The sequence below is a fragment of the Panthera leo genome, chromosome C1 (assembly GCF_018350215.1).
Source record: "Panthera leo isolate Ple1 chromosome C1, P.leo_Ple1_pat1.1, whole genome shotgun sequence".
Taxonomy (NCBI): domain Eukaryota; kingdom Metazoa; phylum Chordata; class Mammalia; order Carnivora; family Felidae; genus Panthera; species Panthera leo.
In genome coordinates this window covers 218,528,466-218,542,314 of record NC_056686.1, presented here as the reverse complement: position 1 = coordinate 218,542,314, position 13,849 = coordinate 218,528,466, and the positions used below count along the sequence as shown (strand labels likewise).

The 13,849-nt window shown below is 58.4% G+C and overlaps 1 protein-coding gene across 10 annotated transcripts in view; it reads left to right on the top strand.

Moving 5' to 3' along the window:
• The window catches only part of HDAC4 (histone deacetylase 4), a 253,583-nt gene that overhangs the window by 36,866 nt on the left and 202,868 nt on the right, over window positions 1-13,849 (top strand). The window lies entirely within an intron of this gene.

Below are 13,849 nucleotides of genomic sequence, written 5' to 3'. Positions count from 1 at the left end.
CTGTTGGCCCAATAATAGGGCTCAGGCAGGTTAAAGACAGGGTTTTCTTTTCTTGAGTGGCCAGTGGCCATGGCCTTGGCAGTGTGTTCGGACCTGCAGTGGGGCGGCGGTGAGTCGGGTGGCCAGTAAGAGCTTTTCACCCGTGTGTCTGCTTTGGAGAAAGGCGTGTTTTCGGGGGCTCCCAGGAGACCCTGGCCGGCCTCCCTTGCTGGCGTAGGTTGGCTCTTCTCTGTTGTTCCCTTTGCGACTGCCCTAACCAGATCACCCCAACGAGCAAAAGACGGCCCGGCTGTGCACCACGTAGGACCCTCCCCCAGGTTAGGAAAACGCGGATCCATTTAGAGGACCTGTTCCAGAAGTCCCTTACCAGTTAGCTGGGGGCGTGGCCGTCACCGCGTGGGGCTCCATAATGTCCTCCGTGGCTGCGCTCCTTACGCACGTGCACCTTGTCAGCTCTGTGGCGTTAGGGTGAGTCACAGGCCTTGCGTTTTGTCTGGGGCCTCTCTTTGCGTGTCCCCTTTCACGTGCCGCGGGGGGCAGAGAGATGGCCCTGCCTGTGCGTGGCTGCCCAACGCCGTTTCCTGGGCCTGGCCTTCTGAGCCTCTGCCCACGGGGCTCAAGGAACGTGCTTGTCAGTAGCCAGGCCCTCCTCCGGCGCCAGCCACAGGCCCTCCGTGACCTTGCACTCCCGGGGGGCCGGACCGGGCCCTTGCCTGCTAAGTGTTGCCCCTGAAATAGCTCTTCCTCCACACACATCTGCTGCCCCTGGAAGCAGCGAGGAGAGGGAAGTCTGAAGTCCCCTGAACACCACCGCTGTCCTTCCACATCTGAGGGCTTCTGTGTGGGGGGCCGTGGACGCGGCCTGGGCCACGTGTGGTAACCCTGGGGCTTCTGCCCGGACCAGACCGCCAGGTGCACTGGTCCCTCGGGTTTCTTCTTACCAATCAAGTCGGCTTTGCCACTGCTGTGTATCAGTAAGAGAAGGTTCTACGTTCTCACTTCCCCTTGTGCAGGACGGTTCTCCAGGAGGCTGGTGATGGCCCTGGGCCACTTAGCTGAGGAGACTTTCTGTGGCTTCGTGGTTTGATTTCTGCCCTGCACGAAGCCTCTTAGGTGCTGCCAGATGGGGGACCTCCACCCTGGGGTCTGATCCTTCTTGGCCACAGCTGCTGGGCCACTCCAGGCGACCTTGCAGATACCCTGTGCCCCTGGCACCCTTGTGCTTGACCCTGGCCCAGCTGGTGGCTCGGGCGGGTGGAGATGGCAGCCCGGGGTCAGGGGGCTCCTTGCTCGCACGCCAGCTGTCACAACCTCCACGGCCTGGAGTGCGCGTGGAATCCTCGCTGCCTCTCGTGTCAGCCGCGGGGGGTCTGCTCCCCAGTGTGGCTCCAGAGCTCCGTATGCCAGAAGCGTGTCTTCTCCCCCCGCCCCGTGGACCCCACCCCTCCCCTTGCTGGCGGGGGCTCCCGGCCCTTTCTCATTCGGATCCTCTGTTGCCCAGCAGACGGCCACTTCCCCTTCCCCGCAATCTCCGAGGCCGAGGTCTGGAAAACCAACCCCTGGCCACAGATAATTTATGGCGTCCTCACATTTGCATGTGGAACGGGAAGAAGAGATCAGGAGTGGAACTCAGTTTACATGCGAGGTCCCGGGTCCGAGCAGGGCTGCCTCGCATCTTCCGCGGGCATTTGCTGTGCGCGCGGAGTTAAAGCTCGGCCCCGCGGCTTCCAGGGGGCACTCACCGCCCGACAGAGACCCGGTTCTGGGGCGTTCTCCGGGAGTCTGGAGATGGAGTCTGTGGTGATCCCGCGTATCATCTGCCGGTTATGTAATGTGACAACATGGGTATGAAATAGAAACCAGATGTCGGGGCGGGGCGACAGAGTCCTCATCAGTGGGCACCAGCGGGGCCCGGCTGGACTTTCCTCCTCTGTCCCGGGCTCGCTGTCCCGGGAGACCCGGCTCTGGAGGGGCTGCTGGGGCCTAAACAAAAGGCTCGACTGAAGGTAAGGTACAGATTCAGCGCGATTAACTCTTCTACGGAGCTTGTCCAGGGTTTTCCGAGCCCTGTGGTGGAACCGCGGGGCGCCGTGCTGCGTGGCCTAGTGACTTGCTGTCCGGGGTCGTCTCAGAACGTTGAGCCTCAGCGCGTGGCGAGCAGTGGCCTGTCTGCCACATCCTCCGGCCCGCGTGCGCTGGGGCAGGGAGAGAAAGGGATCTGCGTTCCGCCCGGTGAGGGGCTCCATCGCGCGGGGGGGCCCTGGGGGCAGGTCGCTGTCCAGGCGCTGTCGGCGCAGGGACCGACCGCCGGCCCCCGTGTCCTCTCCCGGGGCCCCTGAGGCCTCGTGCAGCGCGCCCTGCGGGCACTGCTCCAGGAGCGCTGACCTGTGCTGGAAGCGGGTCTCCTTCCTCGCGGGAGGCCACAGCGTCCACGGATGGTGGCCGCGTGTAAACCAGAAATCTCTCCTTTACCATTACTTTCTGTTGGTAGCTGATCTTCCAGAGAGATAGGTAGAGTCCGTACTTTGCTCAGCAGACCTTTCGGAAACAGAAAACCCAGGAATCTTGGCTGTCGTCTCAGCCCCGGGCTGCTTTAAAGCTGCATGGGCTTGTTGAATTCTTGTTGGGGAAATCTGTGCTTGACTGCTGCTCACGTTGTACGGTTGTCCTGTGCCCCCAGGGAACCAGCTCGGTGAGGGAGGCAGAACCGGGTCTGTGGCTCCTTCTGGTCTGAGTACGGACGTCCCCTCCAGGTTCTCAGCTCTCATCTCTGAAGCGATAGCCAGGGTTCATGGGCTGCTCTCTGGATGCTAGCCCAGCGCTAAGCGTCTTAGTGAAATTCTTACGTAATCCTTAAAACACACCTATAAGAGTAGGTACTTTTATGACCCGTGTCCCAATGAGGAAACTGAGGCCCAGAGAGGGTGGACGCCGTGCCCAGGGTCTCACGGTTGGGGGCTGTGGCTGGGATCCAGCCCGGCAGGATGTCTCTGGCTTTTTTCCCACTCTTGGCTGTGTGGCCCTGACTTCCCGGTGGACGGACAAGGGGCCGTCTCTGGGTGTCTGCTCCTGGGCCATGTGTGTTCAGCGTGTGCGGGACGTCAGAAGCCAAGGGCGGAGGTCCTCCCCTTGACAGAGCGAGATGTGACGGTTCCTAAGCCCCCGGTCCAGGGAGAACAGGGGAAACACTCCAATGGCCTTATTGCATTTTGATTGTTCTACAAGAGAACTTGCGAGAAACCCACCCAGTGGTGTTTGGAAGACCAAGTGTGGTTGTTGGTAACTTATCCAAGTACGTAGAACTTCTGAAATCATTTTCTCAAACAGGAGTTGCCCTTCGACCGTTTAGAAGACCATACTTGGAATCCGTGGTGAGCTGTGAGGGCCTACGAAGCAGCAGCACCCTGTTTTCCAGGAGAGTGTGGGGCTGCCGTGAACGTGCCAGGGACGCGTCTTTCTCCCCAGCCCCCGGGACCTCCAGCTGGTCTGTCTGCGACCTCCAAGGCCGTCTGGTCCCAGCAGGGGCCCCAGGGCATCACAGGGAGGCCGCTGTCTTGTCTGGGCCTCAGGCTCTGCCTTGTTTCTAAATATAACCCCTTCCTTGTGTTTCTCTGAGGGTCTGGGGTGTAGACACCGCCCGGCGGAGGACGGCCACTGGGGCACGGAGCCCACCCTAGGTGCTAGACTGTGCGTCCAGGGCTCTTGTCCTCTTTCGTGTCAGGTTTGCAGACCCTTCTGGCAAAGTGTGCGTGGGCCCTGCCCGAGAAGGATCTTCCTGACAGCGTGGCCTCTGGAGTGTGTGAGGCCTGAAGATGAGCTCGAGCAGAGTAGCCAGCACTGCGCCCAGGTCCGCGGCCCCGTGGCCCCCGCCGCTCCGTCACACCAGACTTGGGGTGCTTAGCTCCCTAGGCAGGTGGAACAGGAGGAGAAAGGTGTTCAGGCCCCCCTCATGCACCCCCAAACGTCCCATGCATATCAGAAGCCCCTTCCAGAAGGTTCTCTCATGGGAGAGTCCCATGCAGTGTGGGGCTGGGTGGGAGACAAGGTGAGGTACCGGGGTACCTGGAGGCTGAGGGTCCTGACTTTGCTCTCTTGTCACCGCCCCACCCCCATTGCCATTTAAACCAGTTGAGTGCTGGGGCCAGGCTGTGTCTTGTCTGAGGGTCTCGGTCTGCCGTCAGCTGGGGCAGCGTGGGGACCCTGCCCCAGGTGGCCTGCCCTGCTGTTGAGCAGGCATATGATGGTTTGTTTGAAATCAAGAGCATCTTTTCCAAATTATGTTTTTTTGTTTTGTTTTTTGTGTGTGTTTGGGGGGTGGGGGGGCTGACGGCCGTGAAGTCAGAGCACGGTCAGCGCGTGGCTGTGAGGGACACCTGTGAGGGACAAGACTGCGGGAGGGGCCCAGGCCTGCCGGGCCTGGGAGCAGGTGTCAGACAAGTCAGCCAGGGACTCTGAGGACCTCGGCGTCCTTGGTCACAGTCCGTGACCTGTGGCTCCGGGCCAGCAGCCCACATCCGACGGTCGGTCCCCGAGAGTCACCACGGGAGCCGAAGCTCTCCCACACGTCCCTCTAAGTGTAGGAAGAAGTGGAAACGCTAGGAAGACTGCCGGAATCGGGGACTTCTTCCGAGAAGTGACTTCCTGGGGGAAGAGCTGGGGTGCCTGTGAACCCAGATGCATCATCATCAGTTTCCGGAAGCGAGACTCAACGGTGGCATTCTCTGAGACCTTGAATCATCAACTAATTATTGAAGTGTGCTGATTCTCACACGTAGGCCGTCTAGAGCGGCAAGGATAATTTCAGCTGTGGGGGAGGTCACCGTAACTCCGAGTCTGCCTACAGTTCATTATGTGCAACGCTGGTAACCTGATATTTCTCTGTTTGCTGCCTGCATGGTCATCCCGAACGTCGTTCGGATTCATGGCCCGTGAGGACAGTGACAGCTGCGTTCCCAAATGTGTTTAGGCAGCGGGCTGCAGGAAAGTGTTTGCTAAGGATTTGTCTGCACAGATTTCCCTGTGTGTGCGCACTTGTGTGTATGTGTGCCTGTGCGTGTACGAATAGATTTACATTTGAAATGCAAGTTTCATTGGTCCGTTTGTCCAGGGACGGCTAGAATTTAGTAACCAAATGAAACTAGGCTGCACATATGCAAACAATTTGGACGTGATTGAAAGCCAGACCGACTTCTTATGTATCCTGCCTGCAAATCTGGAAACTTGTAGAACTTATTTTGGCATTCTTCTTTGAAAATAATTCATGCAGAAATAGTGTTATTATGCAAAAATACAAAGAGGGATAAAGAAGAAGTGAGAGAGCCCTTTGCCGTTTTCCGGGCTCCGGCAGAGTGGTTTCCACGAAGAAAGGGGCAGGAGAGGGCTGTCCTGACCCCAGCTCTGAGTGCCCCGGGGAGGACACCTGGCCTTCAGGGAGACCCAGACTCCCCGGTAAAGGGGACGCAGACCCACAGGGCACCAAGGAACCAGGCCCCACCCAACAGTGTAGAAGGAATAAGGGATGTTCGTGTCATCGTCCAGAAAGTGTACCGAGGATAAAGGTTTGCCGGACGGACCCTCCGCGTCAGCTACTGATGCACCTGCTGCCTCCTGGAGAGACCGACCCGCAGACCAGCAGCACGTCGTGTGAGCTCACTGCTGGGTTACCGTCCTGGTAGTTAGGGAACATAGCAAAACCAAAAAAAAAAAGGGAGAGAAAGGATGAGTGTGGCAGGATCCGTGCTCTTCACATCGATTGCTCGCTCGTGTGTGTCTGGATTGGAGAAACACTTACCCAGCCTTCGGCCCGCTGGGGAATGTGCTGGATTCCCAGGCTGTGTGGGCCTCACTGTAGGCCTCGGGCTGGGCCCATGAAGACCTTGGCCCCAGATCATTTTCATCCTCTCTCTCTTTCTTTCCTTCTTTCTTTCTTTCTTTCTTTCTTTCTTTCTTTCTTTCTTTCTTTCTTTCTTTCCTTCTTTCTTTCTTTCCTTCTTTCTTTCCTTCTTTCTTTCTTTCCTTCTTTCTTCTTTCTTTCTTTCTTTCCTTCTTTCTTTCTTTCTTTCTTTGTTTCTTCTTTCTTTCTTTCTTTCCTTCTTTCCTTCTTTCTTTCTTTCTTTCTTTTTTTCTTTCTTTCTTTCTTTGTTTTTTCTTTCTTTCTTTCTTTCTTTCTTTCTTTCTTTCTTTCTTTCTTCTTTCTTTCTTTCTTTCTTTCTTTCTTTCTTTCTTTCTTTCTTTCTTTTTCTTGCTAGCTTTAGAAAACCTGTTTCTGCCTGAAAACAGACATTAGTGACTGTTACTCCGAATCCCTACTAAGCCGGGGAGGAGCCAGGTACCATCAGTGTCTGGGCACGAGGGGACAGCCCGGTGGCGGTCAGGCTCCTGACTCCTGGGGCCTCTTAATGGAAAATGGCGGTGTTCCTGGAGCCGGCAAAGGGGAACATTGTCACCTGCAGAAAACTTTTACTCAGACCGGGATCTCCTTTTAAACCAGCGTGCCTTTTGAAGGAGGAAGAAGTTTAAACAGATTAATTAATTAATTTGCTATTTAAGCAGTTTATTTTGCACCCTGAGTTTTTAGGGTGTTTTCACCTAGGCCGTGTTATTCCCTCCGAGCCTTGCGGGAGCCTTGAGAATTAAGCTGGGCCCGGCCTGTCAACCTGCTCTTTGCGTTATTAGTGATGAAGGAGCACCGGGCCATCAGCCGGGATGCACTCCGCGTTCACACGGCGCATCTCGTTCGACCCTCGAAGCAGGTGATAAAACCTCTGGAACCAGGTGCTGGCCGTGGGCTCCCTCCCCCCGACCCCGAGGCCACTGGATTGACGGCTTCCTGGGCCCCGCTTTGTGCATTTGCCGCCTTCATTTCATTTACGTCCAAGAACACAGGTTGAGCGCCTTGTCTGAGGTCAGCACCGGGAAGGGGGGTTTGAGGCACTGGCCCTCCGAGGTTGGTGCTGGGTGGGGGTCTGCCAGCTTGGTGCCCGGTGTCCCGTGAGGGGGGCTGGGGAGGGAGGGGGGAGAGGGAGGGCCTGAGGCGGCCACGGCTTACAGAGACCAGGATCCGTAGTGGGTGCTCCATGCAGAGCATTGACAGGGGCACCAGGGCAAGGGGACCTTGGCATCGAGGGGCTTCCGGCGTCCCCGACCAGAGGTCCTGGCCCCGGGCCCGCCCAGGAGGCGTGGGTGAGCGCAGTGCCCTGCCATCCACGCAGAGGGCACAGCTTCTGAAGCTCCTTTGTAAGAATGACGAGCGGACGCTGCTTGCCGAGGGACGCGGTTTGCAGATGAGCTGTTTTTTGTAACCTGGACAGGGTTCCGGGCTGACTTGAAATTTTCACTTGATTAGCAGATAATTGAGGCGACACCTCAACTCTTGGTTTCCTCAACTGTGAGTCCCCCCCGCCCCCCCCCCCCCCCCCCCCCCCCGCCAAAAAAAAAGCACTGGAAACCTTAGGACCGGAGTGTTTCAAGAGAACACAGCGAAACAGCTGCAGTGAGAAAGCCCGTGGAAAAGCAGCTGGCTGTGCCCGCGGCCAGTGGCCACCTCTCCGCTGGGCTGCGCGTCTCCTGCTGGGGCCCCACCAGAGATGTTTGGGGACTATTGCAAAAGGCTGAAAGCGCCTGCCTCCCTTCATCGTAGATGGCAGGTCGAATGAGGAGAGGAAACGAAAGTTCACCCAGGCACTGGACAGGGACAAAAATGAATATGCTAGTGTAGACTGAGAGCAAGAAGCAGGTGTTTCAAATCACCAGGCCCGGCGGCTTCCCCGGAGCCCCGTCCTTGCTCTGGCTCGGCCGTGAGGCCGGCGTCCCACGCATCTGTCCTGGTGTGCCACTCAGGACGGTGGGGCGATGATCGCTGCGGCCCTTCCTTGCCTCGGGCTCCCCCTCTCTCCCTCGTGGGCATACAAGTTCTTGTGCCCCAGATGCCCAGCAAGGACCCTCGGGTGGGGAAGAATTCAACCTGAGAGCCACTTTGTGGGAGGAAAAATGTGACTTTGCTTTCTTAAGAATGAGTGATTTCTAGGTGATTTCCTCTGACAGTTTCCCCAGAGGGGGTGCTCATTTGAAAGGCCTCCTGTCCACCCTCAGGTCAGGCAGGAGTAGAGGAGGGTCCAGAGGAGGGTCCTGGCTTCTGGGGGGGCCTGAGGCCTGGGTTAGGGGGCTGGCCCTCAATGCCAGATGTCGCTGGGTGTCCTGCTTCCTTCCGCTGCACAGCCGGAGAAGGGAAGATTCTGGTTGAGATGCTTGGAGCCCTCGGGCCAGACCAGCACGGGGAGTCCCTCCCGCGAGGGAAGCCCTCCTTCCCAGACCTGCTAGCTCGGGTATGAGTTAGCACGAGGACAGCGGACTTGCCCACAGATCTGGACCCCGTGCGGGGGCCTTCACTCTCTGCCCCCGCCTCGGCTTGCCGAGCCTCAGAGGTGGGCCTGTGGGATGAGGGGTCCTGATTGGAGCCTCACGTGAATTTGCTGGCGTCGCTTGCACCCAGACCCTGAAGCGGGCTCACCCAGAGGACCCTGGAAACTTCCCGCTGACGGCTCCTCTGGCCGAGTCAGGCACCTGGGCTCTGGCCACCGCCCGGCGTTCCCCGCAAAGGGTCCGCGCGCTCCTTTGGAGAAAACGTTCTCCAACTCGAACGGAGACCGTGGATTTTCAGTGTGAGTCCCGCAGGGGTCACAGCCTCCTTCCGTCCACAGACTGAGGGCCACGGCGTCACAGGTGTCTTCTGGTCAGTTTGGTGAGCTGTCTGCTCAGAGCCTCGTTACCAGTTGTTGGTGGCACGGAACCTTCTTTCCGCCTGCAGAATTACTCCAGACTCCACAGTGACGATGTGCTGGCAGTGGACTCAGAGGCCTTATTTATGTATTTATTTATTTACTTATTTTATTTTTAAGAAGGAAAAGGTGGGTGGCCTCAGTCCCAGGCACAGCCTCTTGGACACTAACGGTGAGCCAGTCTCCTGTTGGAGGAACAGACCGTGTTCACGTACTCTGTTCAGCAGCCACGGTTGTGGTCGCACCGTGGCATCGGTCACATCTTTCTCACGTTTGTTTCACGAAAAGCGAGGCAAACAGGGCCTCCGCAGGGTTCGGAAGCGTGGGCCTGCGTGGAAGGCCTGGCTTGGCGTCGTTCTCTGAGTTTCTCTCGTCCGAGACGTGTGGTTACTCTCAGAGCAGATAGAGGACAGTTACATTTGGGCCAGAAGGCAGGAGGAACATTCCATAGGAGTGAGAAACACATCATCGACTGTAAAAATACGCCACAAAACCTGTTACCACTTCTGATAGTGGCTGGAGGGAGAGACTGACTTTTCGGAGCAAGAACACGGGAGAGAGGGGGTGCCCCTTCTCCAGTCGGTGCCTCCGGCTGCTGAGTAGAGGAGGTGGGGGCCCTTGCCTGAAGGGGCTCCTGTCGGAAGGTCTGTTCTCTACGGAGGCTGAGGGAGGAGGTCGGGGAGCAGCCGTGGGGGCACAGAGGCACGTGGGGACCCGCCTGCCCCCGGGGAGGGTTCTCCAGGGCCCCGTGGCCACCGGCTCCCCCCCCCCCCCGCCCCCCCCGCCAGAGCTGCATGGGTTTACTCGGATAGACTGCGCAAAATGAGTCATGGGCTTCTCGCCTTTTCCGTCTCGCTCCTTCGAGCGATATGCGATCATGGAAAAGGAGAAAGCAAGAAAAACGCAGTCTGGAAAAAGTCTGTAAGAACCGGTGTAAAGGCTGGGCGTTTTCACAGCTGCCGGCGTCGCAGGGAGGCCGAGGTGTGCTCGCTCCACTCATGTGTTTTCGTTCCCTTTCTGCCGGAAAGCTCGGTCCAGCTTCACTCACATTTATAGGACACAGGCCGCTGTGCTTGGGACGGTGTTTTTTCCTGCTTACTCGGAGGAAGAGGAAAACACACGGGGACACAAAGATGGCTTTGTGAAGGGGGGACCCTCCTGGGCCCTCTAATCCGGAACTTTCCGAGATGGTGGAGGTGACCCGCAGCTACTCTGGCGGGCATGGTTGCCACCGGCCTTGTGTGGCGATGGAGCGCTCAGACGTGGCCGGTGCGCCTGGGGAGCGGAATTTTACGTTTTATTGGATTTGAGTTCATTTTAAGTGGCCACCTGTGGCTACTGGCCACTCAGAGTGGGCGCCGAGGAGGGCTCTAGACCGAGGACTTGAGGATCTGTTCTTTATTCGGTTGTTTGAAAATAGAAGGCTTAATCCTTGTGAGTTTCCTGGTTGGGATAAAAAAGAGGACTGCTTGTGCTGGGAATATTTCAACAGTGAGTGGCCTGGGCGGTGTCAGTGCGGTGCCGAATTTATGACCCTTCTCAGGGCTGTTTGGAAGATGGCACGAGAGAAGTCCTGTGTCACAGACGGGCCCGCTGACGGTTCCAGGCGGGGTTCGTTTGTCCAGGGAACAGACATTCCCTTGGAGGTGCCATGGGGTCCGTTGATGGAATTCAGGAGAAATTCATAGAACACAACTGACGAAGTCCGCAGGCAATGTTACCCACTCCCCCCCCCCGTCTCCCCCCCTGCTGCTCTCCCCCCTCCCTCTCTCCCTCGCTCTCCCACCGCCCCCTCCGTCTCCTGTTTTCCCCCTCTCCTCCTCTCCCTCCCCCCTCTCCTGCTCTCCCCACCTCTCCCGCTCTCCCTGTCCCTTTCTCTCTCTCCCTCTCCCCCCCATCCCTCCTCCCCCTGATGGCCTCCCTCCCTTCCCATCTGCTCTGTCCTCAGCTGTGTCCCTGCACTGGTTTGGCTTGTCTCCTGTGTCCCTCTCGTGTTACACACCCGCTAGCAGCCAGCTCGAGCAGGGCAGGGCAGCTGGACACACAGGCAAACGGACATCCAGATGGACTCCACAACAGCTCGGGGTCTGTAAAGTCAGTGGGAGCCAGCCAGTGTAGACAGACCTCACTCCGTGATTCCCCCCTTGACCCTTCTTCTCACTCGGGGAATCCTCCTTTGTTGACCTGGGCACTCCTGAACGTTACTTAGCCAATAAGTAAACGCTGGTCGTTAGCTGTTAAACACCAAGTGACTGCGGGGCACTGCCGTCTCATCGCCCCGCGTGCGAGGGCGGCCCCGAGTGAGCGAGTGAGCGAGTCCTTGTTTCGGCAGCCCCGTGCCCGCTGCACCAGGGGGGTCGGAGCGTCTGTCTGGGGCCGGACCGCGTGGGTACTTTACTGAAGTTCAGAGGAACGACCGCGCCTTCTCTCCAGGTACAGCGCCCCGCCGCACCCCCCGTCTAAAGCGGCTTTGCTCCACAGTCATCTTTCTGCTGTTCAAAGGGACGGATTTGATCACCGATGTCTTGACTTTTGGGGACTGTTCCTGGTGACAGGCACCACCCCCCCCCCCCCCGTCCCAATTTTTAAATATTTGACAAAGATCCTGACACGGTATGTTTTGGAGGAGATGTTACTCATCGTTAAGTCTGTGTGGAGACAGTTAAGTCTGTGAGAGGCTCTTAGTAATTGGATGGAAATAATTCCCAAAGGTTATGTTGTGTTACGGTGGATGCCACCTCCGGCCCCTGGGGGTGACGTGTGCGGGTTCCCGCGCCGCTGCGTTCTGGACGGTGCGCTTTAACCGTCATCTCAGGGCTTTGACAAACGTGACAGATGTTTCTGCCCTCCCTCCCGCTCTCCCTGTTGGTCATCGTGTGTGCTCGTTGGGCTTGAGATCAAGCAGGGTTCGGAGCGAGGACGGTGGCGGGGCCGAACGCCCTGAGGGCATCTCCCACAGACCCCTTAGCCCACGGGACTCGTGCGTTCTAGTGGCCGGGTTCACAGAGGGTCCTGACGGTGAGGGTGGCTGGGCCCCGGGGGTTTGCCGTGTGTGACCACGCTCGAACTTGAGGTGCCCCGGTCTCCCGGGGTGAAGGGCTGTCGTGTTTCTGGGTCCCTACTAGGAGTCAGGCTCTGGAAGCATCTTCTCTTGTTCCCCGCGACGCTCAGGTGGCGTGCCAGCCGGTGACAGGCCACAGCTTGTCCAGGGGACCGGCCAAATCCGCCAGGAAGACTGGATTGGATCCCAGCTTTGTCTGCTTCCGGAATGCCCAGACATTCCCCTACTGTGCCCCGAGCCTGCTTTCGTCCACGCCTTTGGTTACAAGGATTATGTGGTTTGGTGTTTCTTGTTTTTGTTTTAGGCCGTTGACTTTTTTTATCGTGTGACTCTGCCGTGTGTCTGCTCTCCCATCACGGTTCCATCAGATCGACCGAACCATGACACTTGAGCCTCTTCATCCCCGCCTCTTCCTGGCACCTTCTCGGTGGCCTTGGGGACAGCGGTGTTGGGGACGGGCGCACGCGCAGCAGCAGCCACGAGGGGCGGGCCGGAGGCAGCTGTGGAATGGACCTGTTGCTCCTTAACTGGAAGAATAACCGTTTACCTTCGCGCTGTGAAAATTGGCGGCCATTCACCAGGTCTCCGTTTTTCCAGAGTTCTGGGGCGGTGGACGCGGTCTTCCTAAGACTGCCTTTTCCTTTCTGAGGTCTCGAGGAGGCGTGGCCCGAGCCTGTGTCCGTCCCGAGCTAGGTCTTGGGCTACGGTCGCTGGCGTCTCCGTGGCGCGGTGGGTTTCTGCAGGGAAGGTGTGCGTGCTGTCTGCGTGGCCTGGCGCCCGCGAGCTTCGTTCGCTAGTGGCGAACGGGGTTACCCGTGAGCAAGCCGGCACGCGAGGTGGCCCGGTCACGTGCGTGTCTCTCACAGGCAGGGAGTCTGCCGCGGACTCAGGTGACCGCTGTCTCATGGCCACGCAGACCGACCGGTCGGCCTGCACCTGGGCCCCGAGCCAGTTCCGCCCCGGGCCGTCAGGCCAACATCCGGACCGATCACAGCAGTGCACCGAACACGGGCCTGAGGGCGGAGAGCTCCACACGCGCGTGGACTGCGATCCTGCTGCGCCCCAAGCCGCAGAAGTGGGTGCTGGGTGCTGGGTGGGCTCTGGGGTTCCGTCTGCTGAGCCAGAGCCGGGTGTGGGGAGGGGGCTCCGGACCAGACGGCTGTGCTCCCAGCCCGACCGCGGCACCTGGCCGCTTGATCTCCACCGGCCTCTACCTCCTCACTGGATCGCGGGGCCAGCGACCTTGGAGGGGGTCTGTGAAGACCGCGTGGGGGAAAGCCCTGGAAGGCATGGCTTGGCGCCTGCCGGGGTGGCTTCACTCCGCGGGCCCGGCCACCTGCCCTGCGCTCCTCCTCCGTGGTGCCGTCCAGGGTTGCTTCTCGTGTGCGGAGAGCGTGCCTGCCTCTTGGGGTGACCTGGGCCCACAGAGGGGCTGGGGAGAGGGTGGTTCTCAGGGAAACAGTTACGGGCAGGCAGTGGCCCGCCTCAGAGCGACTCTGGCGGGGCCCGGCAAGCGTGGGGCCGGCTCTCGGGGCCCGGCGGCCTCGGTCGTACGGTGGCACCTGCCGTCTTGCCTCAGGTGGCTGCCGTTCCAGGAAGCGGCCTGGCTTTTGCTTTTTCTTTCTCTTTTTCTTTTCCTTTTCCTTTTCCTTTTTTTCTTTTTCTTTTCCTTTTCCTTTTCCTTTTTTTCTTTTTCTTTTCCTTTTCCTTTTCCTTTTAACTCTAAGGAGGATGCAGGGAACTTTAGACAAAAATTTGAATTAAAAAAAAAAATTGGGGCCAAGCTCTGAGCCAATTAGACTAGTCTGTGGGCTGCGGTGAGCGTTTGGAAAGGGGCAGCCGTTGGCGAAGAAAATACCAGTGACGCTGCTGGGTCTGGTGGTTTCCCCTTTCACATGCGTGTGTACGTGTGTGTCGTTTTTAGATAAATCTTGGGAAGAGCTTTGCCCCTGCTTCTCCCGGGAAGCTCCAGGGAGAGATGCCCCAGGCAGGTGCGGTTGGCAGGGCCCGG